Source organism: Amblyomma mixtum, chromosome 3 (assembly GCF_055824585.1).
Source record: "Amblyomma mixtum isolate Tamu chromosome 3, ASM5582458v1, whole genome shotgun sequence".
NCBI classification, from domain to species: domain Eukaryota; kingdom Metazoa; phylum Arthropoda; class Arachnida; order Ixodida; family Ixodidae; genus Amblyomma; species Amblyomma mixtum.
Window position 1 is genome coordinate 233244861 of NC_143014.1, and position 14359 is coordinate 233259219.

Genomic DNA, 14359 nt, shown 5'->3' on the forward strand with positions numbered 1-14359 from the left:
CGAACCCGCGTCTTTCGGGTCAGCAGCCGAGCACCATAACCGCTGAGCCACCGCGGCGGCCAAGGATGTTCTGTAGTGCTGCAACTTCTTACGGTAAGCTTCGTGGCCTGCTTAATGTATTTGGCCTCTGAAAATGTGCTGTACAGCGGTTTAAATTGAGCACTCTTTGTAATCCCTGTCAGCTTCTTTACAAGTCTTTTTTCTCAACCAAAAGGTCTCGTTCCCCGAAGACACTCGTATTATTCGAAGAAACGAGAAAAGGCAAGTTCCTCCTTCTATGTTAACTCAGGAATGTTTCCAGTAGACTGCAAGATGACTCAGGGAGGGGTGTCCAAAGAGTGCATGGATTGACTACCACCCATTTATCAGTGAAATAGAGGGTGAACGGGAGAGTTCAGCGCCTTGCTTTTCCAGCATGACTGGTTTCGGGCCATTTTTCAGGCTTCAGCCTTGAAGAGCGACTCGCAAATGTGAATGCGCCGTAAAGAGACGCCTGCCGCTTTTTGTTTCCGCGAAGACTGCGAGAGTGTCATCCGGGAAGGAGAGCCTTCAAGGGAAAACAAACCTTGCAAAGAAGGTGGCTTACAAATTTCCCCAAGTGGTTCATAACATCTGCAGTAGTAGTGTCTTTGCAAGATGCGATGCAGTTCTGCTCCAACGTCCCCATGACGATGCAGGAAAGAAGATGGAAAAAATAGCTAGACAGGAAGGAGTGAGCTGGCACATGGGACAACAATTCACGAAGTAACTTCAGTACAAACCTAATGATGGCATGCTGCATCTAGTTTATATTGCTTTCAGGTTGGGCTGATCATCGATTCTGAGCAACCATGGCTGTGTTGCAGTCCCGACGGCAGTGTGACATCGGGCGGCACATTTCAACTTATTAAAATTAAGTGCCCCTACAGTCAAAGAAACAAGTGTCTGATTGACCCAGACAAATCAGCTATGTGACATTCATTATGTGAATGGGCACTTACAATTTCGTAAAACCCATTCGTACTACACGCAGATAATGCTGTATATCATGAGAATTGACACTGCTTTACTTTATGTGTATTCTCCTCAGAGAAGCATAGCTCTAACAATCACCCCGCCGAGGTGGCTCAGTAGTTACGGCGCTCGGCTGCTCAGCCAAAAGATGCGAGTTCGATCCCAGCCGCGGCGGCTGAATTTCGATGAAGGCGAAATTATAGAGGCCCGTGTACGGTGCGATGTCAGTGTACGTTAAAGAACCCCAAGTGGTCGTGATTCCCGGAGCCCTTCACTACGGCGTCCTTCATAGCCTGAGTTGCTCGGGGACATTAAACCCCAATAAAACCAAAAACCAAGCTCTAACAATAAAAAAGGACGAAGCATTTCTTGACGAGTATATACCAAAGTTAGAGGACTTTTATTTCAGCTATTTCCTGAAAGCACTGATTAAATGAATGCCCAGCGGCATTTTGCAAATAATGCACAAAGCTCCCCCTGTCCTTTCATGCTATCGCTACCGCTGACTATCGCCGTCTGCAAACTGAACGAGAGTTGCATCCACCTTTTGCCCCACGGCCACCCTGGATCGAGCGCGCGGCGCGCGCGCGTGATCGAGGCGGCCGTGTTTGCCCCCACCTTTCGCCCCCGCTGTTAACCAGATGGCGCCACGCGCTCTCCCCAAACTGAAGCGCACGGAGCCTATAGCCGGCGGTGACCGTTGCGTTCCTCTGCACCCGGCGTTCCTCTGCTCCGATAAGGTCACACCACAGGTCACCGCTCGGATTGGCTCGATCTGATGCTAGTGAGGAGGAGGAGGAAGGGTCAGCCGGCCAGCCAGGATGACGCCGTGCCATGGCGGCGAATACGTGCCTGCTTTGCGCGACGGCGGGCGCACAGCTCTGGTTCCCCGACAGGCCAGCGGAATGAGGGTTCAGGCACAACAGTGGCCAATGATAGAGGACCAGACTGACATGAAGCGGCCATTTTAAAATGGGCAGCTTATGTCTCGAAACGCGCGCTAGAAGTTTGCCCCTGCATTTTTTTCCTTTGCTAGACTGTCCTAGGACGATCTCCAATTCTAACAATACAGCATATCGCCAAAATGAAAAATTAGAAAACTTCATCTACTTACTTAGCCGGTTAGCGAAATAATTAAAGCACTCTGCTTCACAACCTGGTGCCCGTAGTATCCCCCGATAGAGCTCCAGGGCTGAAAACAGCGTAAAGCAACTTACCTCATTAAAAAATCTTTGGGCGTTCTACAAGAAGCACCCAGTAAACGTAAGTTACATCCTCGAAATGAATCAAGTGTTTTTTAGCGCCTTTTTTGCATTCTGTATGCAGCTGTTTCTTTTTAGTGCGAAAGCGCTACTTGATGAGGTCCAACCGGCTCACCGAATTTGTGTGAAGGTTGTCCGTGAAGGCGTCCTTGGGAAAATCTAGCTGAACCAGAGTCCATGCCGAAATAAAATATGTATTGCTTCGACTGGGTTTAGAAGCAACGGCGGCACGATCAGACCAACTTTGCTGGCTACTGCACGAGGGCACTACGCTATCGTCGCTGTCCATCACGCCTCGTATTAAACTGCGACACAGTCTCGCTCTGTGCATTGCACATAGTCGTGTTCTTGAACTTTCAACTGCGGCGCGAAGTGATCAGACCAGCTTAACTTATCGTTGCTAAACTGACCAATGACCCAGCAAAGCAAATCCTTCAGCCAACCAGGCTAAACGCTTATTTCACACGAATACTTGCTTTAGCTACGTTGAAACCCTACCACATATTTTGCTATTTGGATGTTTGCGATTACAGGTGCAGCCATCATCTCCATTTTTCCTTTTGCACGCGACGCGCAGTTCACAAAGCAGAAGAAAACGAAGAATAACTCGCGTTCGTTACTCTGCGCCACGTCTCTGCTCACCGTGTAGGAGAATTTTCACTGAAGTCACGACCGAGAAGCGTTTCTTCAAGCGAGAAAGACCGGGTATGTGTCACGCGCCCTTCCTTTTGAACTGGCCCTCACTACGCCACCAGGGCTGTGCCCAGTTGGAGGTCGGGCACAGCATGCGCAGCTGGGTGCTGGTGGCAAAGGAGTCGGTTTCTGCCGTGAAAGCAGCGGGCACAGCTCGGTCCGTGCGACGGGATCCTCTGGACAGCTGCCAGTCGCCGCATTCGCCAAGCGCCTCGTCGTCTCTGTCCGGCGCTGCGACAGCGCACACGGAGCACTCGGTGCTGGCGGCTTCCTCCAGCCCCGCCGTTGGGATCAAGAGACGGTGGGGGAGCAGCCATGGCTACTTACCGTGCATGGAAGAGCCTCCAGTCGACCTTCCAACTGTCACTACGGTAATATTTCTTCAGAAGAGGCTTTTCTTCTCAAATCCTATAGAAACATTCGATGGTCCAAATGCTATCAGACCTAAGAAGTATTTCTTATGCTCTCTCACGGTATCTGCTTAATACTGGCGCACAGAACATTTAAATTAAAAAGGTGTAGATACCCTATCAAAGCAATGTGCACGGTGCTTAAACTGGTAATGTGGCTTTGAACGCTTTCTTTTAATTTAGGCAGTCTTTTTGCACATACTGACTGCAATTAGGTTCATTTAGGCTCTTTCCTTCGTTGCTGTGTCCTTCGGTAGCCTGCGATGTGAACCGTTAAGAGGCACTCAACCACCTCTCGTTGCTCATCGTTGTTAAGTTCTTAAGCGGTCCGCAGTTTGTAAGCAAAGTGAACACCAGTGATAAGGAAGTAATAATAACAATGATAGAAGCAGTAACATAGCGCCATGGTCCAGTTTTTCACTACGTTAGCAGTATTGTCCTCGATCAGCGAAAACAGAGGGCTGTGTGTGTGTGTGTCTGAAGCTTCCACTACCGGTCGCGCCCCCGCCGATCGAAGTAGATTGAGGAATCTTTTCTGCACCCTCCGAGCAGGGAAAGTCTCTTCTGGAGCACCCTCTGGTGGGTGCACCTCCGGACGCCCCCGGATAAAAATGCATTTCACACCTACAAGCGCCCTTGAACCCAACCCTGCAGACAGCCCCCACACACTAGAAAAACCATGGCGAAATCAAATTGCAGCGCAATGGGAAGACCAACGTAAAAGCTAGCTGTACAACCAATGCTGCAAAGCTGTTTCTGTAACATTACACCATATTTATTTATTTATTTATTTATTTATTTATTTATTGTACCCTCAGGGCCCGAAGGCATTACAGAGGGGAGTGGGAATACATAAAAATTCAGCCTAAACAGCAACAACAATGAGAGAAAACAAAAATAAACCAGGAATACATAAAAAGTGAAAACACAGGAAGGCAATGGATTAGAATGCAGTGGGGATATATTAAAACAGTGTGTAGACAGTGAAAGGCAATTTTTATACAGTAATAAACGACACATACTCAGAAAGAAACATTAAGGACTTTACGAAATGCGTTGTTATCAGAAATACCTGCGATGTCGTGGGCAAGGTGATTCCAGCTGACACAAGTTCGGGGTATGAATGAGTCATGAAAACATTTGGTGTGACAAGATGGGATTCCAACTTTATGACGGTCATCAACGCGTGCTGGTATGTAACATGGTCTTGACAGTAACTTAGGATTGAGAAAGCTGTTGTGGTAAATTTTATGAAAAAGACACAATGAGGCTATTGATCTGCGGTGGGAAAGAAGTGGTGGGGACAAACTTGATTTCATGGCGGTTACACTGCTTGTTCGGTGATAATTAGAAAGAATGAAACGGCATGCGCGGTTCTGCACAGCTTCCAAATCTGAAACGAGTGAATCGATGCCAGGGCTCCAGACAGATGCAGCATATTCTAACTTGGACCGTACCAATGTTTTATAAAGTAATAATTTTATTGAAGTAGATGAACGTGAGAAATTTCTGCGAAAGTACACAAGCATGCGATCAGCGTTATTTATTATGTATTCAACGTGAGTTTTCCAAGACAGGTTACAAGAAACGTAAACACCCATATATTTATAACATGACACGGTTTCGAGAGACACGTTGTTAATGTGATAAGAAGAAGGGGCATTAGAGAGACGAGAAATGCGTACATGCTTACACTTATTAATGTTTAGTTGCATGTTCCAAGTAAAACACCAGTCAAGAACCTTGTTAATATCGGATTGAAGACAAGAGACATCATTACCATCTTTAATTTCGCGGTAAATAACACAATCATCGGCAAAAAGATTAATTGAAGAAGAAATGTTAGCCGGTAAGTCATTTATATAGATGAGAAAAAGGAGGGGCCCAAGAACTGACCCCTGAGGCACGCCGGAACGGACAGGCAAAGAATGAGAGTTTATATTGTTCGCTGTTACGAATTGTGAACGGTTAGAAAGAAAGCATTGTAGCCATGCAAGGACATTAGGGTCTATGTTAAGATTGCTTAATTTATGGAAGAGAAGCTCATGTGAAACAGTGTCAAACGCTTTCGAGAAGTCCAAAAATATGCAATCTGCCTGAGACCCGTGGTCAAGGATGCAATGAAGGTCATGTGTGAAACATATTAGCTGAGTTTCGCATGAAAAAGACTTACGAAAACCATGCTGGGCAATGCTGAAAAAGGAGTTAGATTCTAAAAAAGAGATGAGATGAGAGTATATGACGTGTTCCATGATCATGCACGGAATACTAGTACTCGGCAGTGAATTTTTATCTACTTCCTAACACTGCTTTGCTTAGGGGTGTTATGTAGTTAGTACTGCAATCGGAAGACCGAACCACGAGTAATTAAATCATACTTCTGGCGAATAATAACCCTGGTGGATTGCCTCATAATGAAACGCAGCGAATCCTGCCGGTACCTGTCTGCTTCGCGCGTGTTAAAAGCTGACCCATTTTTTTTCTGAGCGAGTGTGTTTGCTTGTGTAGCTCTCAACTTATGCAATTTTGTCGCGTTTTAATTTCCTATGGCAGCCAACGACCGGCACGGGCTTCACGCAGAAAAACTCCTTTCTTGCGCTTCCTGTGCGTTCCCCTGGACTGTGCGTGGTACCTCTGTGGGCGGTGTCATCTTTGGCGCCTCTCACCACTCACGCCACCACCGCAGAGTTGGTGCGGCTAAGGCCTGGATGCGCTTCTTGCGCGCTGATCGATGCAGAGAGGCCCTCTGCAGGCACCTGCTGCAGCCCATGACCTGCGTGAGTTGACGTCTCACAAGCTGCTCGATACTTCTTTTATGTGCCGGATCGGATGTACCGCCTAAGGATATTACCACAGCAATGCATGGGAACGACTCCCTTCATTCTAGGCCCCACGTGTTTGAGCGGTCGTATGTAAAAACAAAATTTAATTAGCACTCTTGCATCACGTTTTTAGATTCTCACGAAACCGCTGCTCACGAACTGCTTGCTTCACGTAATGGTCACCGAAAATGCACCACTTATACATGTGCTACGATCCCGATTTGTGTGGGCTTGAATGGATCCTCTCGTGCCAGCACCAGGGGACGATCGGACCAAGCAATTCAAGACAAAAGCAATTTTTCAGCGCGAAACCATTTATGAACGCAATTTTTTCATATGATAAAAGATTTAATTGTAATAATAAATACATCCGGAGATCACAAGACGGGAGTTTTACATTTTTTCTATTAACGTTTCTGCTGTAGTCAAAAGCGTCCGCCATTCGTTTTCTATGCCAGTCTTATCTTTTCGACGCCATCGAGGGAAAGGCTTTAAAAGGAAGATTTTAGTAAATGAGAGAATGATGGACCAATACGTTCAATATTTTCATAGCAGTATCATACAATTTTCCCATTTTCAAAATTTTTGGTCGAGAAATTTGGACATGGTCCCGCCAAAGAATTATACTGTGAGAAGAGCGAACATTTGGCACTTTTTAAAAAATCTGGATGGGGGTGACAAGCAGAGACCTTTTTCATCCTCGCGGAGATTAAAGCGGCGCAGAGGGTGAGTCGTGTGGAGGTAAATGTAGTGCGATGTGGTCGGTTCCTTTTTAACGCATAGTTTACACAACAGCTGCACTCCCTGAGGCTCGTCTTTTTTTGCAACAGTTTTTTTTTAATTTTTATAGCAAGGCGCGAGGAGGGGGACAGTGGTGTTTTGGGGTTGGCACATCCTGAAAATTCCAAATAAGTGCTAAGGCCGTCTAAGGTTGCGAGCGGAATGAGATTCCAGGAGTAAGTACACGACGGGCAGACGTTAAGGCGTACTGCGCCTCGTGTCCAAAGATTTTTTGTTTGTGTTTACATTGTTTTTAAAATCAGAACGTGCGCAGAGTTCTGAGAATGATGTAGCATCTATTACTTTAAAGTTTTGTGCGATGATTAAAGATTAGTAATGCGGCTTGTTTATATGCCTTGGAATTGCTTAATAAGAAAAGCGTTGCAATGCTTTTAAGTGGTAAATATGTCTGCTGAACGGACTCCCACTTTAACCGACTGCGCTTAACGGTTTCAATAAGCGGCAGGGCATGTCGAGAATGCATCGGAAAACGAGCTTAGCAAGGAACAACTGACACGCCTTGAGTGCTTCACTTGCGACCAGTCTTGTACATGCGGCTGTCCGAGCTAAGTTGGACCAAGATTTTGAAAAAAAAAAACGTAAGCTTTCTTCAGAACTGAAATCGCACGGATGTTGTTAAGGTTTATCTAAAGTTACAGTACCGTTCTTTTGCTCGTCCTACTTCAATAATTAGTCGAGATAAATAAATTAACTTTTTAAATATGGCTTCAAACGTTCAGGCGTCAATAGGAAGGTTGTGGCGCTCCACAAATATTGTCCAACCCAGGCACTTCCATCGAGATAGACTTAGCGTGGCCATTTTTATTCGGGAAAAACGAAAGTCCACGGAGTTAAAAAAAAATACCACGTGACAGCGCGCTCGGTGCACCCGAATGCGCCGCGATTGCAGCGCTCTCATCCATGCTTCGTAAAAAACAACACTCGCTTAGCGCCTTTCGTGCCGCCAAGGTCAGACATTCGCGTTGTGCTTGGTTCCAAGATAAGCGCCAGTGGGTTCGGGCGTCAGTTGAAAGACAGCGGGGCTCCCGTTTTTCAGCGTACTTCACACCACGTTATCAAGCTTGTTATAATGCGTCTTTGCTTGTTGGGGTCTTGCACCCAAATTTCGAGGTTTTTTTCTTCCGCATGCATTTAGCTAACGCGAGAGCGCAATTATTGCTGCAGAAACAGGAGCCGCGCTTCCTTTCAACTGCCGCCCGAAGAACCAAGCACAAGGCGAAGCTCTGTCTTAGGCAACACGAAAGGCGCGAAGCGAGTGATGTTTTACGAAGCACGGATGAGAGCGCTATAATCGCAGCGCATTCGGGCGCACGGAGAGCGCTGTCACGTGGTATTAAGGCGAAGCCTTTAATGGTTCATACTGTCGTCCGCTAGCAGAGGGTGTCACACCTCTGGCAGCGTTTAACTCATGTTAACTCGGGAACTAAAAAAAATAGGAGAAAACGAATGGTTGCTTCAGATAGAAGAGGAAAAAATTAACCTCTTTGATGACTGTAGATTAATTAATTAATTATAGGCAAAAATGTCAAGATTGCGTTCCAATAGCGCGGACGTCGATATAGCTATGGGAACGATGTGACGTCACATCCACCGGAAGTCATGACGGCATAGTGAAAATTGCCACAGCATGGTCGGAAAAACGACGGATTTGTGTAAAATTAGAATTGAAAGTGTGTAACTAAGTTTAATTAACACTTAAGATTCCGAGAGATGTATAATTTGTGTATCAGTATAGGTATCGATTTTGGTATTGATTCGCTTTCTGATGTTAGGAAACCCAAGCTCAGTAAACTTGGCATTCCTCTGTGCCGTCGTGGTGAAATGTGAAATGCGAAGTGTGGATCGCAAGACTAGAATAACTAGAGCCTCTCGGGCTCGCATATGTAAACACTGTCGACCGCACGGGTTCTCTGGAGTTAGATGGCGTTTGCTCTACCACGAGCTGCACCAGTGTTCGTCCCCGAGGACAGGAGCTCGGAATTATACCACTGGTATGGTCTGCATCACCTATTCAGAGAGCGTATACAGAGTCTTCATCCTGTACGCAATCCGAGGTCTTCCCTAGCGATATGTTTGTCATGACAACTTACACACACAGCGACTCTCTCCGTCGCATTTACTTGATGATCAGCACACTTGTCGCAGCGCTGAACTCGAGCGGGTTGTCTTGGAAAGATATGTTGAGGTAGTGATAAGTGTGGAAGTATATTCAGGTAGTGGTATGTGTGGAAGTGTCATCGATTTTATTACCTAACAATTTTTTTCTTTCTACGCAGTTCATGCGACATCGAGGTCGTAGAAGATCTCGTTGTTGTGGACGCGCAGTCAAGGAGGTCCGCTGGTTCCAGGGACACTTGGAATCTGTTGAATGCGACGTTTTCATTGTTTTGAATTCACTGAATGCGAGAATCTGAGAAATTTCTGAAGAGGAATTAAATATTTATTTCGTGCATTTGGGGTTTTCAGCACATTCCTAGTAGCATATCTGCTTGTGGGAAAGTAACAACTCTTATGGAATTAAAATCACGTAGATGCGACTTTTTTGCAGACCCCTCACCCATATCCATAGTGCCTGTGCATGGGGATTATTTCAGTGATAGCTAACGCGCCCAGTGGACTTTACATCAGTGCCAATAATTGTCTGAATTAAAAGGAGTACAGCACTGTTCAAGAATACTCAAGAAGTGCTTCATTAAGAGTGCCCTGGAAAGAAAATGCAGTGGATTAGAACAGGTTAACTGTTTGACGAAATTTATATTTAGAAGGTGATATGTGGACCTCATGTCATCAGTACACGCATTCTTCCGCACTGAACTCGAGAGTGCAATAGTTACTCAAGATAAGATGGTGCCACTTTCAATACCGCAAAGGCACCTTTGTCAAACTGCGCCATAAAACGAGCCTTTTACCTACGTAACGAAGCATCACGGACCCACTACCTCAATCATTTCACCCCAGAGGAGCCAAGGAACAGTCAAGTGCAAAGCTTGTACCCATGATATAAACGCTGGGTGCCCGGCGGCGCGAGTAATTGAAGCGAATCGAGGGGATCTCCCGCACACACAGAGGCCGGATGTTTAAACCTCTATAGTCCTTTGCTGCATGACTTATAAAAATGTCGTGAAAGAAGTGTGTCTGTAATCAAGAAAAATGGCATTAACTCAGAATCTCAGACGTGTTAGGTGTTGCAAAGGTGACTGACATTAGACAATATAGTCGTTAGTCTAGCGTTTTTCAGTCTAGAACTTGCGATGGATTTCCGGCAAGGAAATAGGCATACCTATTTACACGATTCTAACGCCCCCTCGACTGTAATCTGCAGCCCTTTTTTAAGGTCAGAAACAAAAAAAAAACAAAGTACAATAATTACGATTGTAACGGCAACCAGATTTCCATGCCTCGATAAAGTAACGAATCTTGACACATAGACAACCAAGTTTATTTCAGCCGCTCCAATGTAGCGACGTAGCTATACCGCGCCAATTCCTCATTAGGCTTTCTGGCATACGCTTGTTAGATTACGCATACCACAAGCAAACCCTAATTTTCGCGTCTGTTTTATTCTAATTTGTGATATTAACTTTTTTATTTATTGATAATGCTGACCCTCGCTTGAGCGTCGTTACAGGGAAGGTATACAATGCAATGTACAACAAACAAAATTCATATCTCATAACATCAAGTTGGACGCCCTCGACACAAAATATCGATTGAACGTTCGAACTTGTGCACTGTGTCCTCTGTTTCCTTTTCTTTTGTGCTCGTCTTCGTTCGCGCTGCTTTTTCAAGACTTTGTAAAGATTATCGTCAAGAAAAATGATATCCACTCGGCGTATCGCTTTAAACACTGGTTTGGTATCCCATCCAGCGCGCTAGCCTTTTTAGAATCCAAAAGTGACAATTGATTAAACACGCCGGCCTGAGTCACGATTAGGTCTTCTATCGAAGATGAAGGGGAGTAAGGCGGATACGCGTGACAGTCATCATTGCTTGGTTTAGAAAACAACAGACAGGAAAAAGTGATTCAAATGATCTGCTGTTTCTGTTTTTTCTGTTATTATTTTATGGCTAATTTGAATTTCCACTAAGGTGAAGCCACTTTTTATGGCCCCTAAGGTAAAGCCAAAACTTTCGAGGTGCCGTTTTGACAAAGCCATTTAATTCTTGATTAAAAAATTGCTCTTTTGATTTCATCAGAGCTGTTTTTAAACTCCTTCGCAATTTCATACCTCAGCTGAGCTGTTTTTTCTCCTGCGCAGCCGCTTTATCTTGCGCTTGATAAGTATAATAGGTCGATCAATCCAAGGATTACCGGGTTTTATTTTCTTTTCTCGAGTTGGAACGAGTCTGTCAACGCAATGTTTTATAATATTCTTGAAACGTTGCCATAGGTGTTCAATCGGTTCAGAATTGCAAGCAAGTTCAAATTCACTAAATGACATTTCTAAAAAATCATGAATGGATGTGTCGTCTGCCTTTCCATAACCCTTAAGTTGCACAGGTACAAAGGGTTGGCCACGAGTGCTTGTTCTGATCAGAATGTGCACGGAAACCCTTTTATGACCAGATACCCTGCCTTTAACAGACACAATATAGCCACCCACTCTGCCCGAAAGAAACGCCAAGTCCAAAAGTAGCCGGGATTCGAGTGTTACCCTCGTGTCTTCTTCCACGATTTGTTTCAGATTGTGCGAAGACATCATTTGCAGCAGTGCTTCGAAACTAGAAATTTCAACGTTCTCAGGTAGCAATCTGTCCAGTTAATGCTTCCAAATTAAAATCTCCGGTCATTATTAGTCTGGCGGTACGGTTCAAATGAGCGCATAAGAACATATTAACGTCATCCAAAAACCCTGGTGAAGTGGCTGGTTTACTATACACTGCGCCAAAAAGGTAAGCAACATTCGCATAAGTAATTTTGCACCAGACTGTTTCAGGTAGAGTGCACTCGATCATTGCTGCATTTATAGATCTTTTCACAATGATTGCAACACCCCCACCAAGAGTATCCCTATCCCATCTGAGCATCTGGTAGTTTGGGGGTACTATACACTGACTAGGCACACCGTTTTTTAGCCATGTTTTGCTCACGACTAGCACATGTGGGCTTTCCGTCAGTAATACATATTCTAACTCGGTTACTTTGTTAAAAAGGCTACGAGAATTGAACGATAAGATTCGTAGCTATGACGGGGTGGGTTCAGGCGTGGATTCGCCAGAACTATCCGAGGTGTCAGAGGCATCATGCGTGTTGCCTACATTTCGAGTGCGTTGCTTGAACTTATCTCGGGAGTTCAGAAGCAAGCGTGCATTCTTCTCCTTGTCCCATGCGTGTAACTTGTCATTTATTTTGAGTTTGTCGTCAATCAAAAACACCTTCTCGCCCTGCGTCCTTTCAGCACAGGCACTTTTCCACAATTTCCTTCGCACCGCTACCGATTTCTTCGCATAGTCATTGCTTACACTAACCGATTTTCCTTTCAGTTTGTGGCAGTTCTTCAGTACGTGTTGCTTTTCTCTGCTATGATAAAATTTCATAAGAATTGGCCTCGGCCGTTCTTTGTTCTTTTTGCCGATGCGATGAATTTTTTCAACGCCTTTTACTTCAACCCCCCGCGTATCATGAAAAATTTTGTCAATGACAGCTGCCTTCAAACCCGTCTCTGAATCGCCGATTTTTTCAGAAACACAAAAAACCAGCAGATTGTTACGACGACTGTAGTTTTCATAATCAATCAGTTTTTTGGCCTGTTGCTCAATTGTTACCTCAATATATTCAATTCTTTTGTTCAATTCTTGTATCATTGCAAGAGAATCCGTCAGTCTATCAGTCTTTTCATTAAGTTGACCAATGACCTTGCTGATAATATTCAACCGGCTGTCAGACGCTGCCTGATTATCTATAATCGCCTGTAACACATCAGCTGTCTTAAGTCCCGGGTTTTCTTCTATGTCTCCCGACATTAGCAGTATCAGCATTGACCAACAGTCAATAAGACTGCAATGAAGCTTACCAGGCACGGCAGGACAACTAAAAATCTGTTGTCACTCCGGTAACAGCACGTGATGATTAATGGTGAATAGTAAGTGTAATCACTTAATGGCGGCAGCAGTTTCCAGGTGTGGCGCTCCGTTCGTCCGTCAGAGCGACGCGGGTGATTCTGCTACAAATGCAAGGCTTCCAATCATCTCCATGGTGACGAAGACTGCCAAAACTAATGTGGCCATTGTGGAGCCACTACACCATACGTGGAGGTGCCTGGTGCGCAATGCTTATGTCTTCCTCCATAGAGGGTTTCGAGCTGCGCCTTGATTGCTGACTGCCCCAGGACCGTCCGACTGGCCGCTAATTTCTCACAGAGAAGCGATAAGACGTCAAAAATGGTAGCTACAAATAAATGTCGAGACGGAATTTTTTCGTTCCCTAGTTGATCATTCTTTCGTTCGCATTCCCTTCCATTTAGTTTCTGAGACACCAAGAACTCGCGAAATGTTTCACCTGCCTCTATGGGTGAAGTACGCAGAGAAGCCCGGAACGTTTATCGGTTCCTGTCTGATGCCGGCCCTAAGGAAAATCCTCCTAGCAAAAGGGGGCAGCTTTTTCAGCTGTCGCTTGAGTGGGATGGCTACTAGTGCACGCAGATCATTTTTGTTTTGCTAGACCGCCGGAAAATGTCCCGCCAAGTGAATGACGTGCTCAAGGTTTTAAAGAAAACGGCCTTGCCCTTTCTTTTGCATCATAGATGCCTGAGGAAAATTATCTGTGTTTTCTTGGCATTAAACTCAGCTTGCTTCCAGATCATGTTTCCGAGTCTATGATCCTAGGTCGCAAAAGCGATCATCAACTAGAAATCTGACTGTTCTGATATTACGAGGAGTGGCATTGCCCTTTCTGTCTGAAAGCTCCTTCGCATGGTGCTCACGACAAGACACGGCCGAGTCGAAATGCTTTTGCTACTCCAATCGAAGCAGCTATTTCAAATGCTAGTGGAATCAGTCATGGCATTTTTAGTGAATATGAATGTTCGACATCTAATTATGTGCTTATTTTATAACCTTGACAAATTCAATTGAGCTTTCGTTAATTTTCATGTCCGATAAAAAAAATATAGTTTTTCGTGCTGGTTAACAGATACGCAACTGCTAGCAGCTGGACTCCCTTGAAATTCTTTTGGCTGATGGCTGAGCAGTTCGCAACGTTCGTGCCGATGGTGCAGCAGTGCGACCAACTCGTTGGAGGTTCATTTCAAAGGGTGTCTGACAACACCTACGCGCATCTCACGTGTGAAACTCGCATTATGTGAAAATGGTCTTTCAGAGTGCCCCTGTAAAAAACGTGTATGCATCGCATGGTGTATAGTTTTGGGGATCAGATTGT